Source organism: Bicyclus anynana, chromosome 2 (genome assembly GCF_947172395.1).
Source record: "Bicyclus anynana chromosome 2, ilBicAnyn1.1, whole genome shotgun sequence".
NCBI classification, from domain to species: domain Eukaryota; kingdom Metazoa; phylum Arthropoda; class Insecta; order Lepidoptera; family Nymphalidae; genus Bicyclus; species Bicyclus anynana.
In genome coordinates, this window is record NC_069084.1 from 590,303 (window position 1) to 607,917 (window position 17,615).

Here is a 17,615-nt window from a genome sequence, read left to right on the forward strand (position 1 = left end):
CATAGTGCACGCCAAAATACGCAGGATATTGTTATTATTGTTTCTGGATGATGTGTTTACATTGGTGCAAATTCGGCAGTAATTCATGAAATCAAAATTACGTCGATTTATTTATGTATGAAGCAGAGCGAGCTTTCGTTCGTGACATTCAACCTTTTGGTTTAAATGTCGTAGGTACCTTTTATCTCGACCCTCATTTTAAATATTTATTACGAACCACCGAATGAGATAAATTGACACACTTGTTTCAATTACTTTTCAATCGAACCGAATTTTATCAAAATTGTCACGTAACCATTATCGCTGCCCAAAGCCACCGTTGTTGTCACGAACTGTCAATGTCACTAATTTAAAGTGTCAAAATTGCACCAAATATGCTAATTTGGATTGAGGTTATTTTGTAGGTGTACCTACTATTATTTATTATTTGACTTAGCCTACTTCGACCCTGAACAATTTTTCAATTACGGTTTTTGTGCAAGGTAAAGTTATTTTTACCGACTTCCAAAAAGGATGAGATTTCTATGTTCGGCTTTCGTTATATGTAATTAATACCAAATAACTTAATTTTGAACACAACAACAAGAATAAGTAGGTAATTATTACGGTAAGTTCACAAGTTAGATGTTTCATTCTTAGATTCGATTGAATACTGGCGCATCCTATACATTCGTATTTCAAAGGAGGAAGTCTTAAATGTAAATCCTATAAATCCTGCATTCGATTCCCGTCCTATTGACGTACCCACTCTTAGCATTAGCATTTGATTAGTTACCGGAGGTAGGGAATTGGTTAAATTACAGCTTGTTCCATCAACTTATAAAAGTTGCTTGATTTATAGATATAGAAGATAAGTATAACAATGAATGCTTGCATCCTGTATCTCATTATCAACAATGAATCACTGTAGATAAATGCAGCTAAGCTAAGCTTGTACGCGACCTTGCCATGCTGGTATAAAGTGTACGCGAATTGTATGAAGTACCTACAGTCCTACATGCCTAATGTATGTACTGCAGATACCCGTGTAGGTAGTATTTGTGGATCTCGGTGTTTGGTGACGCCCACTTCTAGAGCGTGTTTAATTGCCTTGTTCAGAACGCGTCATTTGTACATAGGTTCAGTGGCTTTCACAAGGTTTTTATCATGTGTACGTACTATATAAAAATTTTAATGAAAAAAATTCAACCGACTTTTAACTCAAAAACTAACCTAAACTAAAAAGCAAAAAATAACATCTTACCTATGTGCTACCTTCTGATCAGTTTGAAGGCGGTGCCAAGCCAGTGATATTTTAATGCAAGCCGTTTAAATTACAAAAATTCTGTGGTTCTTTCAGAAACGGCTTTAATTAAAACATGACACTGGATCTGTGATCGCTCTGTAAATGGCAAAACATCTCAGAGGGAAATAAAATGCATTGGAGCATTCTGATGGGCCTAAGCTCCCCTCTCTGTAGGAGGGGGGACTGACCCTGAAGTGACCCGTTAAAGTAGTAAATGATAAAAACAGTGGCAGAAATATAAGCCTTGTATTCTGTAATAGTTTAAAAACTACAATGGAATTAATTAGCATGTACAGCACTTCCGTGATTAGAACTGGATTGATACACACGTTTACTGAGCTAACGAATGCCACTGGAATAGTATCATAGTAAATTATAATTAAGATGTATAATTTTTGCATTTAATTTAAAATGCTAATTTGGAATGATGAAGCTGTTACTATTAATGTATCCAACTGATTAATGAGTAAAAACCGAGTGTACATTGAATAAAATTGTCATTTTTTTGAGTTAAAACCGACGTTGAGTTATAATGTCGTCTGAAGAATATATATTTTAAATAACGAAATACCAGGTTCCAATAGTTTAGCGGAAATTACAAACATACATACACTCATAGATATAAACACAACCCTATTATTTGTCTTCGTCCACCCTTAGTCCTCTTTAATCCAGCCCTGTCGCAAATCCGTTCTTAGCGGATGTCAACTAACTATAATCTACCTCCCTGCCAAATGTCATCTTTGAACGTCAAGTGTCAACCTTCTCCTTTTATAAAAGGTACAATATAATATTGCCTTCGTATTAAGTAAAGTAGTTGTGATAAAAAAGTAATGTAACACAAAAAGGCATTGTAGGCACACTTTCATGCTGTTTGGATCGAACCTAGGAATTACCAAAGAGGACACAAAGGACACCAGTGCAGGTACAAGTACAACAATCAATAGCAACTGTTCGCAGACTCAAACGTGACTCGAGCGAACCTCACGCTCACGATCCTGTGACTCGAATACTGAATGAGTGTCGTGAGCGCGTATCGTGAGCGTTGGCAGGTGGAATAGCCTTGTTTTCGTGAGCTAGGTCGTCAGAAACCTATACTTCGGTTAGCATCATTTCATAACCCTTTACTGACTTTTGTAAGCTAAAGCTTTTGGCACTTTCTTACTTCTTCCGTTGGACGAAATTCATGTTTCCTCCTCCTTTTCCTGTATAATTTGTTCTAGAAAGCTCTTTTCTTGACTGCGATATCTTTTTTTTGTTTTATTTATCTTTACCCCCTTGTGCCCTTGACACAATCTACACGACTTTAAGATTATTGTTTGGAGAAGGATGAAAATCTACACCCTTTGATACACAATGAAAACGGAGGTCCTGGGTTCGATCCCCGGCTGGGCCGATTGAGATTTTCTTAATTGGTCCAGGGCTGGCTGGTGGGAAGCTTCGGCCGTGGCTAGTTACCACCCTACCGACAAAGACGTACCGCCAAGCGATTTAGCGTTCCGGTACGATGTCGTGTAGAAACCGAAAAGGTGTGTGGATTTTCATCCTCCTCCTAATAAGTTAGCCCGCTTCCATCTTAGACTACATCATCACTTACCATCAGGTGAGATTGTAGTCAAGGGCTAACTTGTAAATAATAAAAAAAAACATCAATTGGCCGGCACAGTGGTGATGCCATTGTAAAACCTCACCATATACAGTTTCAACCAGAGACAATTTAGAAAATATGCAATCCTAAATTGGTTCTAGCTATGAATTGAAATCTCTGTTGTAAGCCAACTGTGTAGAGCTCGTCAAATTGTTTTGTTTGAAATTCTTTAAAGATTTTATGCTAGTTAGTTGACGTTGTAAACTGCTAGATGGGGTCACTGCACCATCCCTGAGGGGTTTGGGCAAACGCAGCTCTGCCAGCAGTTGAGCTCTAGGACAATCGTTGAGGAACTTATGGTTCTAAGAGCGTCTCCTATTACATTGAATACAAAATTAGAGAGTATGACTTTGACTTCTAAGTTTACCACCTCAAGAATGCGTCTGTTGCGAAGGTGCGAGTAATCGAGAGCGTCTGTAATGTTTGACATTAATCTCAGTTTCGGAAACATCGGTTACGACATCGCAGTATCGATTTTTGATTCGCACAGACGTGTGTAATCATTGCTCAACGCTGATTGTATTTAATTACGCTTGTATTGCAATTCGTACACCTTTGTTTCTTGTTTCTTCAAACAGAATTGGTATGAGATTTTAATAGTCCAAACCGACTGACGACAGAGGCAAGTGAAGGTCATGCGAACACGCTCACTGTGACCACCACAGGCAACTGTCTCTCAGTAATTAAAAAAAACTAATTTAAGCGATTTTCTTATACTGGTTGTCTGTTAAAGTAATTAAAAGAGTAATGTAGGTATTACTCTTTGAATTCATGTAACTAGTCAAGTAAGGCAAACTATTAAAATAATAGGAAACTACTCAATATCTTGGTGGTTCTTTCCAGTTTGCTTTCTGAAGCAGTTGTAAATTAACTACAAACAATCTCCGTTTCGTAAGTGATGACTGGAAATAAAGATATTGAATAGAATTTTAATTTGAATAAAGTACGGACAGACGTTGATGTTTCACAAGTGCTATAACTCAAAAAGAATGGTGTAGACTGAAATTGAATTTGAATAAAGTGTTTCTTTTCCATCAGTTACACAATTACGTGTACGATGTATAATTTCGCGGTCACATTTCAGAGATGTGTTTCATTTCACGCACCAGCAGCGTCATCAATCGTCAGTCCGGCGCTGCATCGTCCGTTCCGCTATCGGTTGGTGCCACGGTTATCAACGATCAAATTATTACAAATCAATCTAATTAGCGTCACCATTCCGTTTTTCAAAATGACGATTAACAGGCAGATTTGATGTAGAAAGAACTCAAGTCAAATCTATTGAAAGACTTTTTTTAGAAGAATGCCCAGAGTGAGTGCGAATTCTTAAGGATAACCAAATATCATAAAAATTTATTTTTGTTTTTCGGGATCTTGTTCAATAAAAACCTAAACTTAAGGTCTACTTACTCACTACTTGTTACTACTATATTCTACAAATGTATATTTCTACAAACTTTAAAAGGTATGACTTTTCATTTTTTTTTCAGTTTCTTTTCACTTTTCCGACTAAAGCAGAAAGCTTGTTTATTTATAGTATTGTAAAATACTAAATAGTAAATTATTGGTACAAGGAAACACTTATAAGAGATTTCTACTAATAACCAAAGGCAGAAGCTTGTGTGTGAGCTTAAACCAAATATCTCTACAATTTCCAGCACCTGAGTCCGTAAATATAACTAACCGTTGACTTATTATATTCTGAAGCCGGGAGAAAATGTTAACAAATCAGATTTTTACTGTTGTAAATGCTTCGCAAAGTTTACTGTTTAACTTATTTTGTTCCAGTTTGGGCAAGCGAGGTCAGCGAACTGGCCAATAGACTATTGATTGTTTTTTTATTCTTTTACAACTTTAGACTGCTTTTTGTGGCGCTCGAAAGAAAGATTTCTTACGGATAGTGAAATTGTAAACAAGGTTTACTTCGAAACACTTGCACTGACTGTAGACCTTCAGAACAAGGGCGACTAAAGCGTCGGACATACTGATGCGAATGAAATGTACTTGAATAGGTACATACATACATACAGAGCAGTAGGTAAGTACATTTTGAAAATACCATCAATGTAATATTAGTTCTGCCTAAAAGTAAAATTCTGATATAAAGTGGTATATGTTCTGCTCCAAGATTGTACTTTATTCGTCAAAATCGGTATCACAATTTCGTCTAAATCGGTTCAGCGATTTAAAAATAACTGCAATAAGCAATAAAAAGAAACTGACAGACGTATTTTTATTTATAATATTAGGTATGAATGGATGTAGGTATTAGGTAGGTACAGGATATCATCACGTAAACATGAATGAAGCGGTTCTAAGAGGAAGGAAGAAATGGTAGGGAAATCAACACTTCCTGTCTATTTGATTTCTTTTGGACTAGTGATGTCCACATACCTAATTAGGTGTTTTATCTACGAGCATTTACTAGCTTATTATTTATGAAAAATTTTATGACGATTCGTTGAGTAGTTGATGCGTGAAAACATAAGAAACAAACAAATAACCTCACTTTCGCATAGTTATAATATTATTTATGGATTTACTGCCATGTTAGTTGGTTAGCCTATCATTGTTTGGATTACGAGGTCTTAGATTCGAGTACTGGCGTACTCCACAAAGCTTTTGATTCTTCCAACAAATTCAAACTAAATATTCACAACTCTGAGTTGAGAAGTTGGTACTGTTTAAACACCACATTGAGCCATCGCTCCACGGCATTAATATTTTATCCAATAGGAACGTTCGTATGTCTCTTCACCATCATACTTTGGATACTGTAAGGAGTTCACGAAGTTAATCTACCTCCACAATATTATGTACAAACCATAGACGTCATCGATATCGAGTATCGACAGATCACATCACTAGTCACGTACTGTTTAACCAAATAAGAAGAAAACTCGTCGGAATGTGATTAGCGCTGGCACAGAGCGCGTCAACAGAACACTTTCGCTGCTGTGCGAGTAATGCGAAGGACACACCGGCGCGGTACGTGCGTACGTTGTTTGTCTGTTTGGTTGTTTGTTTTCAATATTAACAAAAAAGCTAAATAAAACACCAAATACGCGAAGAAACAAGAGCTCAACAGCTTAAACGCATTTGGCGTTTTATTACGCTCAACAGCCTAAATTACTATGACAATTTAAATTGTTCCGTCTTGTTTCTTTAAGTTTGCAATTCGTTTTTTGGCACTGCCTTCAAACCGATCAGTATCATATACGTACAATGTTGCTCTTCCCTTTCATAATGTAGTGTAAATTATATTATAATTTAATAACTTCAATATTTTTCAAAGGGTTTGTTATTTCGTTTTTAATGCATTCCAGAATCACTTAACTGCCAAAAAGTCTCTAAAACTTACTCGTATTACGTTTCTCTCCTTTCTTTCAGCTCTGTTATCAAGTGACACCGATGAAATAATTGTATAACTACATGGTACCACAATTTTTGATTGTTAGGTGAACTTTGAAGCCCGGAATGGCACAAATGTAAGACACGTAGGTACGTTAGAGGGACGACAAACTGATGTGCTTTACGTATTATCCTGTCGCCTGCGTAAGCGTACTTGGAGTCTACGTCTAATTCACATAACAAAAGAAAGCGGATACCTAGTCTTTGCCGGCTGAAGCTTCAGAGGTTAAATGTTCACTTCAGTGTGTCTCTCGCCTTAGCGGGTAATTTTCACTCGCGCAAACATTGTGTTAGCTCATTTTGTTTGCACTAGTTACACACACTTAGATTCCTGTTTTGTGGAGTTTTTTTATTTGAATGATGTAAGTATTCGCTGGAAATTCTGTTTGTGATGTAAAATAGAGGCCCTTAAAAGGTTAGAGGTTTTTTGTTGACACTTATTACCAGATTGTCTATCTGGTGTTCATCTCTATTTAAAACATCTTTGTTGTTTGCCAAGGTGTAGCTATTTCAGCGTTTTCGACCTTATAATACAAAACAGACATTATATGTATACAAACACATAGCATGAGCATCATTTAATTTAAAATATAAAAGATTAAAATTAACGTAGATACTAATTATAAATTAAAATAAGAATTACTTACACAAAAACTTGGATTTCATTGTTTTTTTCAAACAATCCATACACCGAGATCGATAATACAAAACAAAAGAAGAAATTATCAAACAATTTCTGTTATAAGAGTCTAAACAATCGTGCGTTTCTTGGCGTATTTATTAATTTTCACCGAAACTCACGTTCGTTCCACTTCTGGGTCGCTTTCAAATCGCCTCGCGTTCGCCAGTGTTTTGATTGTTAGAGATCTCTTAGATATAAACACTGATAAATAAATTGATCTTCGATTTTATTTATAAGACTTCTAAGTCATACAAAGGCGTGAGGGGCATTTGATTTTTAGTTTAACTATAAAGCCACGTTATTTTATTCCTGTAGTTTTTCGGAAAAGGTAATTAATCTGGTGTAACCGTTGGGCGTTGGCTATGTACTTTATAGTTTTACCGATGGGTAATTTCCACCAACACTAGGACAATAAGAGGTACTTTTGACACAGCGTCGAAACGGGCTAAGTAAATAAAGAAAAGTAATTCTTCGCTCTATTTCGAAGTTAGTTCTCTTTATCATTAACAACCCATAATCAGCTCATTGTTGAACTCGACTTTCCTCTCAGAATGAGAGGGGTTAGGCTAGCAGTCCACCACGCTGGCACAAGGCAGACGTCACACATTTAGAGAATTAAGAAAATTCCCGGATATGAAGGTTTCCTCACGATGTTTTCCTTCACCGTTTGTGATTATAACTGAAAATAGGTGCATGCTCCGGTTCGGATTCGAACCTACGCCCTCCGAAGCGAAGGCAGACGTCATATCCACCATCACATAACGGCTCTTAGTTCTCTAAACCACAACTTTATCAATACAAACGAGATGGTTCAAAAATGTATGGAGCTCAGAATCAGTCATTGTACCCTAACGGAAATAAAAGAACATATTTTTTTAACTATTTTTGATTATACAAATCTACGAATTTACTTCAATTCTTTCGAAATAATATTCATTATTCTCCTAAGAAATGCAACATTAATAGGGGTAATAATGGCGGATAGATGACGTTTTCAATGCAGTAATCGATTTGACGTTTGCTGTCAATTGGCATGTCATAGTTGCTCTTAGAGCGCCATCTTGATATAAACTTGGATTTTTATTTTGTTTATTTCTTTTTATTAAGTTAGATTTATTGACTTTAATTAATTTTAATAAAATCCTTGTATTTTTTAATTTTAATGATACGGGGTATAAGAGTGGATCTGAAATGGACCATCTCCTTTAAATACATTTACTGTACTGTAACAGATACAATATTGATATCATCAAATTATTGAGTGTTCCGGCGATATACGTTTGGTACCGTCCTGCGGTCACCACTGCACGTATACGGTATAATAACATGTTTCCTCATACAACCTTCCGAAGGAGGCGCGATGCTGTAATCACGAAGCGAATCTTGATTGTGGGCTCGAGAATAATTGATCAGTGCTTGGAGAGATGTACGCATCTGCACACTGCTTACATACTTGCAACACTCATAAGGTTCTAGAAGATCGTCAAATTTAAAAAAAACAAAGCTCAACAAAACTAAAAAATACATAGACTTACCTTAACATATGCTACGTGTAAAACCCCACTTATATGTGCCTCAATAAAACTTCGGTATTTTACACTAGCGGACGTTCGCGACTTCGTTCGCGTGAAATTCAGTTTTTCACAAATCCTTCAGGAATCATAGATTTTTCCGGATTAAAAAGTAGCCTATGTGTTAATCCAGAGTAAAATCCATTTCTATTTCTCGCTTCAGTAGCCACAGGAACAAACATACACACTCACACAAAACTTTCGCATTTATCATATTAGTGTGATTTTTGGTATTACCGCCATGTCTGTGGACGCCCTAACACACTAGTAAGGAACCCGTGCCCCACGTCCCCGGTACGCGTATGTATAATCACGGCGTAATGGATTTCGGGTAACGATTATGTCGATAGTAAATTAACATTCAACTCGACTCGCGAGAGTTGTGCAACACCAGCCACTGATTTTCGTATTTTTTTTTTTAAATTGAAATGTTTCTTAAATATGGCTTCGAGGTTGGGCCTTAAATTGGGGTTTCCAAAAAGTAATTTTGCATTTCTGAGAATAATTGTTAAGAATTATTAGGGAACTAATTCTAGTTGACGATACTTTGATTAATGTACATATAAATATAGCTTAGAATAGTTTTACTGTTAAGTAGGTATTATAGTTATAAGTGCAATTATTGTATATGTTAAATATAAATACAGATGCAGACTATTTGATTGTATTAAGCATTAATTATCTTTACTTTTACCATGTATTTGTTTAATTATTGTATACTATATTGCTGTACTACTTTGATAATATCTATCTCGTTCTAATGTATATTTACTTTACTATTCTAACAGTATTGCCATTTCACTCTTTATTATATCACTATCTCATTTGTACATGTAACTCTGTCTCCTTTGTATTTTACTATTACTGCAATAAAGATAAGGGAATGCGGACGCTTCAAACTCTATATAATAAAGCACCCCATGTATTAATCACACACTTCACTCCCGAAGCCTGAAGCGATCGCACCTCTACATAACAATAATTACGTGTTTTATTTACGCGTCAATTCCTGTGGTTTGGACTCTCCAAAATCCTCCACAGTGCATGGTCCTTCGTACCGGATTCACCGAGCCGGCAAACATTTGAAGAATAAGCTCAGGCAAGAGAGCGTCTCCGTGGAAGAACTGAAGAGGAATCAACCTATCGCTGCAGAACAGGGTTCCGCGGGCTGGGAAGATCGTTCAGTTGGGCCACGGAACTGAAGTGACGTCATCGAAGTCTGCCTAGACCGAAGAAAAGGCATCAACCCTTCGCTGCGGGTGCATTGAGGCGAAGCTCAGTAGTAGCTACCGAAGACCGCGAGGCTTGTGGGGAAGATCGTTTCATCGAGCTACAGACCAACTAAGGATCTACGACGCATCCACGAAAAGGAATCTACCTTCGCTGCGGGTGCATTGAGGCGAAGCTCAGTAGTAGCTGCCAAAGACCGCGAGGCTGTGGGGAAGATCGTTTCGTCGCGCAGTAGAAGACCTTCAACGGAGTCACACCTTCAACAAAACGAAGAGGAATCCACCTTCGCTGCGGGTGCATTGAGGCGAAGCTCCGAGTAGCTGCTGAAGACCGCGAGGCTGTTGGGAAGATCGCTTCGTCGCGTTGGAGAAGACTTCAAGGGAGTCACCTTCAACAAACCGAAGAGGAATCCACCTTCGCTGCGGGTGCATTGAGGCGAAGCTCGGAGTAGCTGCTGAAGACCGCGAGGCTGTTGGGAAGATCGCTTCGTCGCGTTGGAGAAGACTCTAAGCGGTTTACCGCGCCTCATCTGTTCACCACCTAACGGTGTCAAACGGTGAACAGTGAGTTAACGCCTAACGGCGGGAGCAGTATACCAGACGATACTGCCAGCTTGCCTTAACCGGCAGCTGTAACAGTCTGATCGCGCCGATACGGTTCACGTGAGATAGGGGTCCTCCTAGTAGGCACAGCCGAGGGTGTCGGGCGTTCCTCCCGATACCTGAGCACTCTAACCCTCACGTGTTACCCTCTGTCGGGCGATTCCCACCTCACCTTACCCATTACTCCATCCCTGGGAGAGTGTGTCTTTCGAGACCCTCAAACAGGACTGCTAGGGCATTAGGGCTGATAGGGCAGTTAGGGTATTAGGGACGGTAGGTTTCTTAGGGTATTTATGTATTTTATTTTTAAGGTATTTATTTATTTTATTTAGGGTTTTAAAACGGTATGTTTATCAGGGCATTTATTTATTTTACTTTATTCTACAAGGTATATAATTATTTTATTTAGGGTTAACGTTAGGATTATTAGGGTTTTAGGGACAGTAGGATTGGTACAGTCAATAAAACCCCGAAGACGGATAGAGCAAGTGGCTCTAGGATAGATTAAATTATAAAACCACGACTTACGCACGACAATGGACGGATTAGTAATCGCAGAAATAAGAAACCTATTAAACCTCTTGCAAAAAGTAGAACGAGCTTCACATGAAGACCCTTGCATAAATAACAATCGAACACAAGCTATAGATGACGAACCACGCATGGATAAACGGACGCGAGATTATACAAGAAAAAGAGCTATTTTAAAAGCAAATATAGAAATTAAACAAGCACAGTTAGAACGGGCTAATGCAGAAGTCGAAATAGCGAAAACAAAAATAGAGCTTATTCAATTTGATGAAGGAAATAGTTATAATAAAATAACAGAAACTGTTAATAACTATACAAATAACTTAGATTTACCACTAAATAAAAATAAAAACATCGACATAATGAATAATCCAGGAAGAATAGACGCAACAATAAATAAAGATAGTCGTCATTCAGAGCCAAACTGTAATAGTAATAGTGAAGATGAAGTTAAAGTTTTGGCCGACTCTACTACCGAAGAGAAAATTCTTTCATGCCAACCAGAGCAATGCAAATTAGAAATAATTAAAAACAACAAAAGCTATTCGGAAATAATTAACAGTGTTCCAGGCGATAGCATAGTATTAACACCGACTACGTCTACAATACCTCAGCTAAGTATTACGGACAAACAAGAAAGATACTGTGTTACAAACCGCAAAGAACTCCTAAATAAACGTAAACTGAAAAGCTACAGTAATAAAATAAATCATAGACTTGATAAGATTGTTGTAATGAGGAAATTAAACATACCACATTTTAAACTAACAGTGGAGTTTTATAGACACCACTCGAATACAAATACTATAACTTCATTGAAGAAACAATCAATACATACACTTTTCAATGCTGACACTCAAAGAAATATAACAGCACTCTCGCAAAGAAACTTTTGTAACAAAAAGAGTCATTACGATATTAAAACTCAAAGCTGTATCTACTTACTGTTGAAGTCAATTAATCGATTTAAAAAAGAAGACACCACCTTTAGCGATGCTTTGGCAAAAACGGTTGCATCACAAATAAAAGAAAGCCATTATATCTCAAGCTATGATAGTTATGCTGAAAACAAAGTTAAACTAGCTGTAGTCATCTCTACAATAGACGAATACAAAGCACAAACACTTTTACGCTACTGGGATCAATACTGCAAGCCGAATAGTAGACAAAGTTCAGTTAAACCTAAAACAAATAACAGTATAATGGATCTACGTAGCAAGTTTGACAACTACCATGAACCACGTAAAATTGGCCAGATTAATAATATAACTACAGTGAAACATTATTTAAAATATAACGTTATACAATTTGCGAATACGAAACAACTTAATTACTACTTAAAAGTCACGTCAATTAAAAACTCTGATTACTCGATATCATTAGATTACCTAATATTAAGTTTGTACACCTGCGCAAGAGATAAGATAAAACCAATAATGATTGCTTATGAAAAGACGAGAAAACAAAGACACAAAATATCACAACCATTTGCCGAACAAATTGTTAAACCCAGTTTATTACACCCACCTGCAAATGATAAAACAAAACTTTCAAACTTACGCCGCGATAGTAATAATATCAATAAACGTCTTGTTCAAGAACGTCATTGTTTAAAATTAATGAAAATACTTAAAAAGCCAGCCAACATTACCCCAAAAGAAATCTTAACAATAGACAAAGGCATCATAAAATATAATATTTCCGAAGTACGAGAACTTAGTTTATTGCTGTCGGCTGCAAATAAAGAAACAATGCCACTAAACAGAAACAATGATGACCACCTGTTTACTGACATAATAACATGGCCACGAAACAAAAAATGGATTACTGATTATTACCGTAAACAGAAAATAAAACTAATCAACAATGGAACTCCGAAACATGTCGTAAAATCTAAGATATTACATTTTAAAGATAAATATAACTCATCAGAGTTTAAATTAACGACCAAAACGATTGAAGATAAATGTACACAGATAATAACCTTCAAACGTGACATAGCACAAATTGTAAAACCTAGACAACGCTTTACCGGTAAATATTTAATTAAAAACCAAGAGGATCTTATAAAACTGAAACTTATTGGAAATATACCAATAAATATTTTCGAAGATTACTTATTGAAACCACGCAGAATTATAAATAATGTTATACGTATCATAATATCGCAGTATTCAAGGCAATTCACTCAATTTCAAGACAAGGGGGAGCTCTACAATGACCTGTATCGTATTATAAATATATACCAAACATATAGAAAACCTAGACTGAAGAAGGCTTAGTCTCGGTAATAACCAATCCAAGGATGAACATTAGAATTTAAATTAAATTAAAGTTATTTCGAAGTCACAACTAAATTAAAATAAACATTACAAAAACAAATTATGGTATTTATTATTAAGAGTTGCTCTTAGTTTATGTAGTTTGTTCTTCATTAAAATCTTTGTCTGTGTTAGTAATTATCATGAAGTACCATGTAAAAGCATGCGAAGTATAATCAATCTATTTTTAATTACTTAATTTGATTTATTAATATAAACGTTAAAGCTTTCTCAAAATAACAAACAAGCAAATCACAAGGAATGATTAATATGTTTAGATTCACTTATAGGCACGATATTTTGTAATATATAAGTTGAAAGGAAATGATCTTATTATTTCAATACTATGATTATATTAACTAACATTAACTACATATTTTAGTTTACTTACAAAGTACAGAAAATTCTTGAACCAAAACTGAACACTAGATAATTGTAACCTGAGAAATATTTTCATCCTGAATATTGTAACTAATTTGTATTAAATAAGACCTTACAGATCTTGAATTTAGTCTGTATCGTCAACCCCTACTTTTAGTGCTGCAGAATACATCTTGACAGATCTTATCTTCGCACGAGGGGGAGACTGTTAAGAATTATTAGGGAACTAATTCTAGTTGACGATACTTTGATTTTATTAACACTATTTAGTGTTCTACTTGGTGCGTTAATCCATAAATACATTAGTGTTGTACTATTGTTTAATCTGTACAGTGTTTCTTGTGGTAACTTTAAATAATCTTTGTATAGTTTACTTATTTGAACAATCTGTCGTTTGTTTTTATTTCCAAAAGTCCCACGTGGTGTATTATTGAGAGTTTGTATTTTGAGTCTACATGATTGTTTGCTTTGTTCTGGTTGGTGTATAAAAGCTTGCTCTTCTGTTTTAGAGTTCGAAACTATTGTATTTATTGTTTTATCTTCAGAACTACTATAATTGTTTGACTCATAACTACTGTCTTTGTTTAATACAGAAACCGTTGTTGTTGAAACATTACTGAAGGTGATGTTATTGTTTTCATAAGTAATTGGCAATTTTTCTATATCGTTAAATATAAATACAGATGCAGACTATTTGATTGTATTAAGCATTAATTATCTTTACTTTTACCATGTATTTGTTTAATTATTGTATACTATATTGCTGTACTACTTTGATAATATCTATCTCGTTCTAATGTATATTTACTTTACTATTCTAACAGTATTGCCATTTCACTCTTTATTATATCACTATCTCATTTGTACATGTAACTCTGTCTCCTTTGTATTTTACTATTACTGCAATAAAGATAAGGGAATGCGGACGCTTCAAACTCTATATAATAAAGCACCCCATGTATTAATCACACACTTCACTCCCGAAGCCTGAAGCGATCGCACCTCTACATAACAATAATTACGTGTTTTATTTACGCGTCAATTCCTGTGGTTTGGACTCTCCAAAATCCTCCACAATAATATTCGAGTTCTGTTATATGTATTCCAAGATTAGCTTCTTCAATATTATTTATTGCTCCTCATAGCAAAGCTCATAGTTTAACTGCATGTGTGTTATGGAATTAAACATACCTACTTACCTAATTAATACGTTAAAAAAGTATAATCCTTTTCCGAAATTGGGTAAACAGCAGTAGCAATAATAAACATCTTGACTTCACGTTTTCAATTTTATTAACCGACTTCCAAAAAGGAGGAGGTTCTACGTTCGGCTGTATGTATGTTTTTTTTTATGTATGTCCAGCGATAATTCCGTCATTTATGGACCGATTTTGACAATTCTTTTTTCGTTTTGAAGGGTTTGATTCCAGGGTGGTCCCATTTGGCACCGTCTTCAAACTGTTCAGAAGGTAGCACGTAGGTAAGAAGTTATTTCTTGCTTTTTAGTTTAGGGTTATTTTGAGTTGGAAGTCGGTTGAATTTTTTTTATTAAAATTTTTATTTTCCTTGATAAGTGTTTGTTTTAAGTGACTTTACAGAAGATGTTACCATCGACCACGTAGGATGTAATTATAGTGCACAAGTGTTTTCGCAAACACAGGTGCATTTGAACCTAGGACCTCACTATACGTACGGGTCCAATGAGGCAATTTACAGTCTTATTCACAGTAGGCAATACAATGCATTAAGTAATCATATAAAGTGCGGAAGATCCTTAAGTTTAAACCCACCACTCCACCGTCAGCTACACAATGAGCCGGCAGAGGACTATTAGCTACATCCGATGGTATCGCCTGCAGCACCTGCCCGCCTGCCCGCCCATTGTTTAGAACAAAGCCAGTATTAGACGATCGGAATCTCTATAATACGAGAAAGCAATTAATGAGTTTAAGTGCATTGACTTCAAGGCTTTACAAATCTATAAATAATTCGAGATTTTATTATAAAGATCTGATCTGCATTACAGAAATAACATTGAAGTGAAAGAAGGAAGATTTCAAATGTCATACCCACCTATTATTGCATATTGCTGCAGGCATGAATGCAGTGACACTGGGAGGTTTCGACAAAATGTAATAGGTCTTTTTTTCTTTCCAAAAGGGGTTGTCTGTTCTGTATTAAGGCCTAGGGTGCAAAATATCGTGTGGGGAGGAAAAACACATTTTGTCGCCATCACAAAATATTGCTCTCTTTCGTCTCATCGCAGAGAAAGGGAGAGCTTTTATTTTGCAAGAGAACGGTACATTAATGTTACCTATAACACAGCTTAGGTGTTCAAGGTTCGTTTTCTAAAAAAGGCATAGCGAGGATTTCCCGAAGGTCTTCGTTCTTCGAAGTTCTTCGTAGTTCTTCGAAGGCGAAGGAAGCGCGTCTTATCTTAATATTTCGGATTTCGATACTCGATAACGACTCTCTCCATAGCGTGCCAACTCGTACTTAGGGTATAAGCAATTAGTTTAGAACGAATCAAATAATAGAACCCAGTTTGTTAATTAGAGACTCGCTTTCATAAAATGGACGGCGAAAGGGAATTGAAGTTAATTGTGACCGTAAGATATCGAATTATTGTCGTCCCTTATGCCTCGAGAGCTCCATGGTTAATCGGCTGTCCTCAAGGCCGAGAGGTTCTAGGTTCGATTATCGCCGCCTGGATTATTTTCGTATATATGCCGCCCTTTTATACCGTGGTTACTTCTCAACCCAGGGAGGCAAAGAGTTCATGTCGGACTCTACTGAGCCATGAAAACGTACTCCTAACCTAGCACAGTGTTTTTATAGCCAAAGTCAAAGTCAAAAGTCAAAATTCATTTATTTCAATTCTTCTCTTCAGATCAGAACCCCTTAATGTGTAATTAATGAGGGGATGCTTCCCTTATACTATCCCCAAACCTTTTGGGCCTATACGAAATTAAGAGGCGTACAAGGGCTACACGAGGAAGTCCCACGTAACCCGATTCCTTCCTTAGAAGAATCCGTATATTAATGGAGTTTCCCCCCTCCTTCAAAAATGAAAGGTCACGGCCAGGAGCAAGCACATTGGTTAGTAAAAACAATAACAATAGTCAAACATGTCAACTTCCGCTCTGTAAACGTAGACAATGGACAGACGCGCCGGTCCGCGCAGGAAGTCGTTATCATAACTTCTTAAGACAGTCTCTTTAAATTATACTTTATTATAACTTGCCTTCCGAATCAGGGTTTTGTTCTTTGAGGGTAGACGTGTAATCGTCAGACGCTTAGCTTCGTGGCAACCCTTCGCTAGAGACCTTTAAAGTTTGATCATTTCTCTCATCAAATTCTCAACTGCGGACTGATAATTCGCACTGAAAATTTTTAGTAATAAGGCAAAGCTCAGTAAAAACTTGAACCCAGCACATGGTGATCTAAAGCCATGACTAGTCACTGGACCAATGAGGCATTGAAACTCCAACATTAGTGAGAAGCTATGATCGGTTTCGCTATAAAACGGTGACGTAACGCGGAAGATAACTGCGCTGTGAAGAATGGTAGTTTAGTAACTTTGTAGTAACGTGCTTGCGTGCTTGTGGGAAGTAGGCCGTGCAGCCGTGGTCACTGGGCTGTCGTATACAGCCTCAAAGCCTATACAACCATATTTATTTTATAGCCTATACGAGATCGATATGGCATACATCGATATGGGTCTCAAACAGCTAAAGAATAACAAGACACCTGTACTTAGTTTGCGAGTTATACAATACACGAATTTTTAATTCACATATATTGCATTGTACAGGATGCTCGGGAGTATATCCCTTAACTTCAAGGTATTAACGAGACTTACAGGAACCGAACTGTATAACTAATTTTTAATTAAGTACAAAAAATATAAGTTTTCATACAAAGTACCTACTTTAAATAATACCGACTATCCG

At 36.4% G+C, this 17,615-nt stretch overlaps 1 protein-coding gene across 1 annotated transcript in view; it reads left to right on the plus strand.

The window, feature by feature from the left end:
- The window catches only part of LOC112052001 (uncharacterized), an 87,005-nt gene that overhangs the window by 28,981 nt on the left and 40,409 nt on the right, over positions 1-17,615 (plus strand). The gene's annotated exons all lie outside the window — the stretch shown is intronic.